Genomic DNA, 9,562 nt, shown 5'->3' with positions numbered 1-9,562 from the left:
TAGACTCCATTTCTGAGAGTAGATTTAGTTGGGCAAGCAGCATTATTTAACTTTCAGGTAAAGTTTTATAATGTAAGCTAACTGATCTGGATTATATTATTTCTCTTGGATTCTATCCACCCAAACTAATGTGAAATTCTGTGTTTCTTTCTCTGAAAATCTAGGGTCAGAATTTAATGATTCAAAAGAGTCTTTTAACATATGTGGGGTGATTGACTTTTACTTTAAATCATGTTTTCTAGATGTTTATAACTTGGCTATAACATTTGGCATGTAGAACTTTCAACACTTGGCGAAAACGTGTTGGAGGATTTTAAAGAGAGATGGCACGTGTAAGGGATTTCTTCACTCTTAGGTGCATTGATTACAGAAAATCTATGTGTATCATGAGAAATTTTGGGAGGAAAAATTCTGTAAACAGGAAGTTAAAGATGTGCGCCTGTTTTCTTGCTTTTCCAAGTATTACCTGAAGGGTTTTAAAATTCTTACGAATGTTTTTACTTTGTAAGGCTTCCAAATTTTTAACTAGCATGCTCATCTCATGTCACTAATTATAGTCTAACAGAATACCAAGCTTACCTTAAATATAAACATTTACAGTTTACATATAGAGGTCATGCAGAAAGGATAAGTAGAAACACGTGATTGCCTTAAGTGTGGACATTTTCCATTTAGCACAATAACCTTATTGAAAAATTATGCAGCAATTCAGACTTTAAAAAAAATTGTATTCAGCATTTATATTAGGAAAGAGATGACCGTACAAAATTATAGATATTGGTAGAATGCATTGAATGATTTTTCTACTTCCCCAAATTTACCCAAAAAACCAGCTAATCAGGCTGTTCCTATCTATTGTAGGAACACTTTTCTGTACAGGTAGTCTTTGACTTACAACCGGAATGGAGCCTGGAATTTCAGGTGTAAATTGTTGGGATCATAAGTTGAGTCACCATGTGACTAGACTCAATTTTATGAGCATTTTTACAACAGTTGTAAAGTGAGTCACTGTGGTTGTTAAGCAAAAAACATCGTGATTAAATCAATCCATTCTTCTGAATGTACATTTTTGTTTGGAATTCAGAAAAAAATGCCAGAAACATCTCTCAAGCAAATTTAAAGTTACCTTTCAGATAATCCAACTAACAGATAACTGCCGTGTAATAATTTGGAAATAATTCCAAAGCTCCTTCTGAATAATTTGGATTCTTTCTCTTCTATAGAAAGAGACATCTGCACTTACACACTCCTTGCTTAGGGTTAGGGTCATTTGCAGTTGTACAAACTGTTTTGTGGCATTAGGAATTAAAACAATCTAATAGCTGCTGTACCTTTAAATACAAAGACAAACTGTCTGGATGTTAGTGACAATTTCTGCAAAAGTTTTATTTTTCCCTGATAATTTCTACTCAATCAATCAATAAAAGTAAAAAAATTCCTATTGAAAACTCATAGAACAGTATTGCCTTTATTTTTTTAAACCTTTGGTTAGTAGATTTGTTACATTTTAAACTACACCTTCAGAACAGCAAATTACGCAAAAGAACCACTGCAAAACTCAAGCAACCATAAATCAATGCAAAAGTTTCTCCCAAGTTGTTTTCAGTCTACTGCAAAGGTATGGATTAAAATCACAGAGCTGTTGTTCTATTTTGTAACTGAAAGTGGTGTCCTAAATCACCATGGTTTCTCAGCAAGGTCAAATAAGTGCACATTCACCATTATTGTTGCTTTGCTTAGAGCCAACTATTTTAAGACGTTCCAAAACATGGGACTCAATGTTTCAAACCCCATTGTAAAACAGAGTTTGGTCTTAGACCAGCAAGTTCCAATTTCAAATTCCCAGTCAATCTCAGAACTCGTTGGATGATTTGTGTAATGTATCTTTAAGGGTTTTGGAGGGAAAATAGAGCGGGAAATAGCACGTTGCTAATTGGCTGAAGCCTCCAGCTGAACTGTATATAAGGAGGGGTTTTTACCGTTTGCTTTTGCTGGGTTCACTATAAACCAAAGAGCTGTTGTTACTCATCTGGTCTCCTGCCTCGTTATTGCCCGAATCTAACACTGGCGACGAAGGTGGGATCTCGAGGCAAAAGAGCACCAGGAACGAACCCAGCAAAATAAGGGCGGTTAGCAACGATGTCCAGCTATACACCGCCAGCGCCATTCGACCCAGCCAAAGAAAAATTGGGGTCATACATGGCTCGCTTCGAGTGTTTCCTCGAAGCCAACGAGCTCCAAGGAGTCTCGGACAACAGGAAACGGGCGTACTTCCTGAGTCACTGCGGTCCCGAGGTTTTCGACACCGCGGAATCGCTTTCTGAGCCAACGCCGGTACAGGCGGTACCGTGGCAAACTCTGCAGACTGTTTTGAAAGCCCACTATGCACCAACGCCTTCCAAGTTCGTTCAACGGTTCGAATTAAGGCAGCGCATGCAGCAAGAGGGCGAGTCCATCAGTGTGTACATGGCAGCACTGAGGAAAGCCGCGAACCATTGTGAGTACCGAGACTTGAAAGACGCGTTGCTCGACCAGCTAATTTGCAGGGTCAGGGACATCCGTTTGCGACGGCGGCTGTCCAGAAGCAACCTAACGCCGCAATCGCCTGGACGAGGCAAGGGCTCACGAGATGTCTACCCAAGCGGCAGAAACACTACAAAAGCCGGTCGCGCCAGGGGCGGCAGCGAAAACAACCCCGGTCCACAACGAGGAAGTCCAGGCCGAGTCGGAAGAGGAGGAAGAGGAAGAAGTCTTCCACACCGGGAGGCTGGAGAGGGAAGACCGGGCGAATCGCGAGTTGCGGGGGCCAACACCAACGGCAACATTGCAAATTTAAGGATGCCACGTGTTGGCGATGTGAAAAAAAAGGGCACATCGCGAAAGCCTGCCGAGCGCCCCAACCTTCCCGCCAAAAATTCAAACCGACCAATCAAAGCGCGGGAACCGCGAAACGGCCCGGGATTGGTCAAAGGAAAAAAGGCGCGAAGTTGAATCAGACCGCCGTGAGAGTGGGCCAGGCATCAACACGCCTAGAAAAAAAAATCTTTATTAAAACACTCATCGAAGGAGTGCCGTGCCGAATGGAAGTGGACACTGGATCTTCAATTACGATCATGTCCTGGAGCAACTTAGAAAAAAACTTGCCGGCTATCGCGAAATGGAAACTGCGGCCACAGAAGCTATGAGTGCAGGACTATCAAGGGAACAGGATCCCTGTCCGAGGGGCGACGACCGTCCACGTCAAGTATGGACAGTTCGAAAAAACTCTGCCCATCACCATCGTCGATGGGACTCTGCCGAGTTTGTTGGGACTAGACTGGTTCCGGGCATTGGGCATGGGAGTGACCGGAGTCTTCCGAAATGAAGTCGACCTCAAGGACGAACTCATGAAGGAGTTCGAGGACGTTTTCAAAGACTGCCTGGGCAAGTACAAGGGGACCCCTATCTCCTTCAACCTAGACCCTCAAGTTGCCCCTATCCGTTTAAAGGCTAGGAGGGTTCCCTTCGCCCTGAAGCCCAAGATTGACCGGGAACTGGACAAACTAGTAAGCCAGGGGATACTAGTGCCAGTCGACCATGCGAAGTGGGAGACGCCGATAGTCACCCCAGTGAAACCAGACGGGTCGGTCAGGATTTGCGCCGATTACAAGGCGACGCTAAACAAAGCTTTGCAAAAGAGCGCTTACCCCGTCCCAGTGGTGCAACACTTGCTACACTCGTTAGGGCAGGGGCAGGTTTTTGCCAAACTAGATTTGGCCCAAGCCTATCAGCAGTTACCCGTAGATAGCAGCACGGCCGAAGCACAAACAATCGTAACGCACAGGGGTGCTTTCAAATGCACCAGGTTACAATTTGGGGTCAGTGTGGCACCAGGGTTATTTCAAAATTTAATGGAGCGGCTTCTGCAGGGGCTCCCCGGGGTGGTACCGTACTTTGATGACGTACTGGTATCCGCCGACAATATGGAAGAACTTGGGGTGCGACTGAGAAAAGTTTTAAGTATTTTCCGGTCCGCCGGTCTAAAAGTCAAATTAAACAAATGCCAGATCGGGGTAGGATCCGTAGAATTCCTGGGCTATCGGATAGACAGGGAGGGGATCCACCCCACTGAGAGCAAGGTTAGGGCAATCAGAAAGGCCCCAGCACCCCAAAACAAAACAGAGTTGCAGGCGTTTTTGGGTCTGGTAAACTTTTACGCGGTTTTTTTAAAAAACAAAGCAACTATAGCCGAGCCGCTACACAAATTACTAGGGAAAAATGCTGCATGGTCTTGGGGAAAGGCAGAAGCTAGAGCACTCGAAGCAATAAAAAACCTCCTGTCTAGTGATAGCCTATTGATCCAATACAATAGCACACTACCATTGGTGCTAGTTTGTGATGCATCCCCACGGGTGGGGCTGTGCTCAGCCACAGGCTGCCAAATGGCACAGAAGCCCCTATAGCGTTTACTCCCGAACAATGTCCTCAGCTGAAAGGAACTATAGTCAGTTGGATAGGAAGCCTTGGCCATAGTCTCCGGGTAAAGAAGTTCCATGAATATGTTTTCGGTCGCGACTTGAAATCGTCACAGACCATAGACCCTTACTAGGGTTGCTGGCGGGCGATCACCAACGCCCGTGGCACTTTCGCCCAGATTGACCCGATGGACTATCTTTCTGGCTGCATATTCTTACAAACTGCTACATCGGCCAGGAAAGGAGTTAGGGCATGCAGACGCTTTGAGCAGATGCCCTTTACCAGCGACTATCGAAGACCCCACTCCGGGCACACCCGTCTTGTTAATTGACTCTTTGGACTCTGGTCCAGTCACTTCCAAGAAGGTGGCTCGGGCGTCTTACAAGGACATTACATTAAGGACTGTAATTGGTTGGGTGCAAAGAGGATGACCCGCTGCGCCGGGCGAGCGTTTTAGGGAATATGTAAAAAAGCGCGGGGAATTGTCGGTGCAAGGGGGGTGTTTGCTCTGGGGGGATAGAGTGGTGGTCCCAGAGAAATTGCGGAAAAAAGTTCTGGAACTTCTGCACGAAGGCCATCCTGGAATCGTGAGAATGAAGGGTTTAGCCAGGAGCTATGTGTGGTGGCCCTTGATGGACATGGAGATTAGCGATAGGGTTGGGAAATGCCAAGCATGCCAGGAATCCAGACCACTACCACCAACGGCCCCAATCCGAGAGTGGGAGAAACCCCAGGGCCCATGGTCCCGAATCCATATCGACTTTGCCGGCCCTTTCCACGGCCAAACATTCTTAGTGGTGGTAGACGCATTTTCCAAATGGCTGGAAATCATTCTAATGAAATCCATGACCGCAGAGGCTGTAATTTCAGTCCTGCGGCACCTTTTTGTAACACACGGGTTACCAGACACACTCGTTTCAGACAACGGGCCACAGTTCACGGCGACCCTTTTTGAGGGGTACTTGGCGGAAGAGGGCATCCGGCATGTCCTCTCGGCGCCTTTCCACCCTGCGACGAACGGCCTTGCAGAGCGTTTCGTCCGGAGTGCAAAAGAGGCATTGTCCAGAATCAGACCCGGGGATTGGCAATTAAAAATTGACACCTTCTTAGCGGTACAACACAGAACCCCTTGTGTAGCGACTGGCCGCAGCCCAGCAGAGCTACTGATGGGGAGAAAGCTTAGATGCCCGTTAGACCGGTTAAACCCGAACTACACACCAGACGGGTACAAAACAACACCGGGCAAAACAAGAGAATTGACAGTAGGGAGTTCCGTATGGGCACACAATTATGGTGAAGGCCCAAACTGGCAAAAGGGAACAATCCTAGAAACAACCGGGCCCAAATCATATCTCGTAGAAATAGAGGATGGCCGGGTTTGGAAACGCCACATAGACCAGTTAAGAAAAAGAATAGCCACCAGTCTAGAAACAGACGAAACAGGCCCTGACTATCCAATGATTGAATCCACAGCTAACTCAAACCCGAGAAAACCGCAGGACTTATCTGAGTTCCAGCGACACCAACCGGTCCCTCCGAAGGAAAGCAGGAACGACTCTGCAAGTAATCCAAGGCCGGATGGCCTGGAGGAGGAGCTGAGAGGAACGAACAGTCCCTCCAGCCAGCTCGACTCACTCCCAGATAATGAACTGCGCAGGTCCGAAAGAGTTAGGAGACGCCCTGCGTACTTACGTGACTACGTAGAAAAATAATTATTCATTTTATGTAAATAGGGGTAAAAAGTTTTCTGGGAGGGGAGGAGTGTAATGTATCTTTAAGGGTTTTGGAGGGAAAATAGAGCGGGAAATAGCACGTTGCTAATTGGCTGAAGCCTCCAGCTGAACTGTATATAAGGAGGGGTTTTTACCGTTTGCTTTTGCTGGGTTCACTATAAACCAAAGAGCTGTTGTTACTCATCTGGTCTCCTGCCTCGTTATTGCCCGAATCTAACAATTTGGGGCTAGTTACTCTCAGCCTTATCTATCTTACAGAGAGTAGTGTTATGGTGATAAAGTTAGAAAAGACTTCATATATGCTGGTGTTGGAAGAAATGTCCATCTGGGTTCAGTTCCAAGTGGGGAAAAAGACACTGGAAACATGGAGACTGCTTGGAAAGATGGTTTAATGGTAGACAGGATCACATGGTTTGAGTTCCTGAACAGAAAAGGGGCGAGATGCTGAGCACGCCTTGGTTTTATGCCCTCTCTGAGCTTTGAACTTCCTGTGGCACAGGAAGAGTATCCCAATTGGCTGTCAGACTCCCTGGGGGCGGGCTTTTTAGCTAGCCTTGCTGTAATCTTCCCAGGTGCCATGTGGTGAGTTTCTGTTGCTAGATGGGTCCTATTGTGTTGCAGATAATGGTCCATTGGCAAAGGTGGGGGGGGGATTGGATTTCTGCCTCTGGCCCATTAACAAAGTAGAGGGGGAGGCAGGAGAAGGGTCCTACACTGGTTTGAACTCTCCTGGGAAATCTGTGATACTGTATACTGTAAATGTAATACATAAATAATTGGGTAAACTTAAATAGCTGCTTATTCTGCTTTTATTCTGAAAAAAATTCATTGCTTCTTACCTTTTTCCTTTTTCCATAAAAACAAAATAAAAACGACGTTGGATAGGAAATGGGTGAATATGTGTGCTAGGCATGAAGCACTAAAATATATAATGTTGAAAATGGTAAATTTGCCTGTGGAAAATTTTTCCACAGAAAGTCTCTGCTTCCACAGTTGTTTTCAAAGTGGTATTGATGAAATCAAAGATGCTTGTAATATCAAACTTGTAATCAAATGGAAAAGAGGAAGAAATTGCAAAGGAGAAAGGTATGTTTGTTTCTGCTCCCTCAGCTAGGCTCATGGAAAGTTCTAGCTTTCCAACCTGTATTGGTCTACTACAATCTGGTGGATAGCATGTTTCTTGAGGACTATTGACCTGATGGGACAGAGTTAATGACCTGGAAAATGTGCTGAGAAGCAACTGAATTGATCAAAGGACTGAGCATATCTTTTCTTAGAAAAAACTAAAGGCCAAACATAACCTGAAAAAGGGGCAAACCTGAAGGAGGTTCAGAAGGATGAAAAAGTTTACTTGTTTATAACTTTGCTTTTCAAAGGACCAAACCAAGAAATACATATTCTATTAAAATCAAACACTATATTCAAATTTATTTTAAAAAGACAATTCACTTTCTGTATTTTTCACCTGAATATGAAAGTGCATGTACTGGTACCATTTGTATGATAAAAAATGTTAAACGAGCAAACTAAAGGAAAAAAAGTGAATTTTTGAAAAATAAATCTAAAGAAAGGCTTCCTGAAATAAGGCACTGTTCTTTTTTAATAAACCATGTGTGGTCACTATACATATCTTCATGAATAAATATAATATGACTGATTTTGAAATCTGAGGAAAAAAGGAAGAGCCACCCTGCAAAGTGCTGCAGGAGGTCATCCAGGCCGAAAATGGGGCTCGGGGGGGCTGCATGTGCCCCCCCATGTCCCATTTTGACTGCCAGAGGCACCGTAAGCCAGTCCTTTGCTATTTCCAGGCTGGCCCCATAGGCCTTCAGTGACACCCTTGATCCAGAACAGTGATGGCTAACTTTTTCCAGACCAAGTGCCCAAAGCGCACAAGTGTGTGCAAACCCAAATGCAATGCATGCGTGGGCCCCGTGCATGTGCCCCCCACATGCGCACATGGGCCTCTGCATGTACACACCCCGTGCATACGCACACACACCCTGCACGCCCCCGCTCTCATACATGCACACACACACCTTGTGTGCCCCCATGCATATGCGTGAGCGACCCCCGCACATGCCTCACCCACGCGCATGTGCCCTGCCTCCCATGCATGCACGGCAGAGACCCCGAAGACCAGCTGACCGGCGGGAGGTGCGCGCATGTGCGGTGGAGCTGAACTGGGGCGACAGCTTGTGTGCTCACAGAGAGGGTGCTGCATGCCACCTCTGGCATGCATGCCATAGGTTCGCCTCATGGATCTAGAGGGTTGTGAATAATTCAGGTAAGATAATATTAAGCTTTGCTACAAACAGTAGTGTTTGGCTACTCCAGCTGTACAGAGGCAATGATGAGCATGCCTTGGTAGGTTCATGTAATAATACCTTTGCTTTACAAGTTGCATAGATTGCCAGTTTGTTTCCAGGTACAATTCAAGATGCTGTTATTACCTATTAAGGCCTACATGGCACAAGGCTTGTTTCCCATAGTATCTACCCAGCTGATTCAATCCTGCAGGGTTGATGTGCTTCAGTTCCTTTTGATTAAACCAGATTTTTTTTAAATATTTGGACCACTTTCCACTTTTAAAAATTATGGAGGACCCCAAAAAAGCTTTGGTTTGTAGAGGTTATATTTATCAGTATTTACTGTTTAAATTAAAATTGACACATTTGCTGCTGGTGCTGCTACTACTGCTTCTCAAAACTGATGAGATTTTAATAATGTTTAATTTTTCAACATGGGCTGGCAAGTTATTTTGATTTCAAGGATCCCTGAAAAAATCTTGTGCAAGCCCCCAGGAGTCCTTTAAGAAGCATTGCATTAAACAATATTATTTCCTGGGACCCAGAGGCACACCTGTCTCAATTAATTAAGCAACAGTAGAACAATAGGAAAACAACCAATATTTTATTCTGCAATTGGAAAACAAACATTTCAGCAAATGTGATGCCTCATTAGGAAGCAGATTGAGTGAAGGACACCTAACACAAAGTAGCCTAAGCTCTTATGCTAAAATGTATGCAAATATAATTCTCTGTTATTCTTGCTTTCTTTTTTTTCTCCTTTACTTTTATTGGTTTGTTGTAATACCCTTGTTTTAATTGTTATGAGCAACCCAGAGTTGTTGAGACCTGGATGGCATGCATGTTTGATAGATAAATAAATAGGCCAATGTTTTTTTTTAAACTTGGCAGCTTTAAGATGTGTGGACTTCAACTCCCAGAATTCCCCATGCTCATAAGGCCTAATGAACTTTGGCTTGTTGGGGTCAGCTGACTGCCTGTATCAAATCATGGGCAACATTGAGCCAGGACAGAAGGCTAGAAATTGCCACTGACCATCCATTTGAAGAAAGGTAACAGGCTGTC

The sequence above is a fragment of the Ahaetulla prasina genome, chromosome 3 (assembly GCF_028640845.1).
Source record: "Ahaetulla prasina isolate Xishuangbanna chromosome 3, ASM2864084v1, whole genome shotgun sequence".
In the NCBI taxonomy this organism is placed as follows: Eukaryota; Metazoa; Chordata; class Lepidosauria; order Squamata; family Colubridae; genus Ahaetulla; species Ahaetulla prasina.
This window is presented reverse-complemented; position numbering follows the sequence as displayed.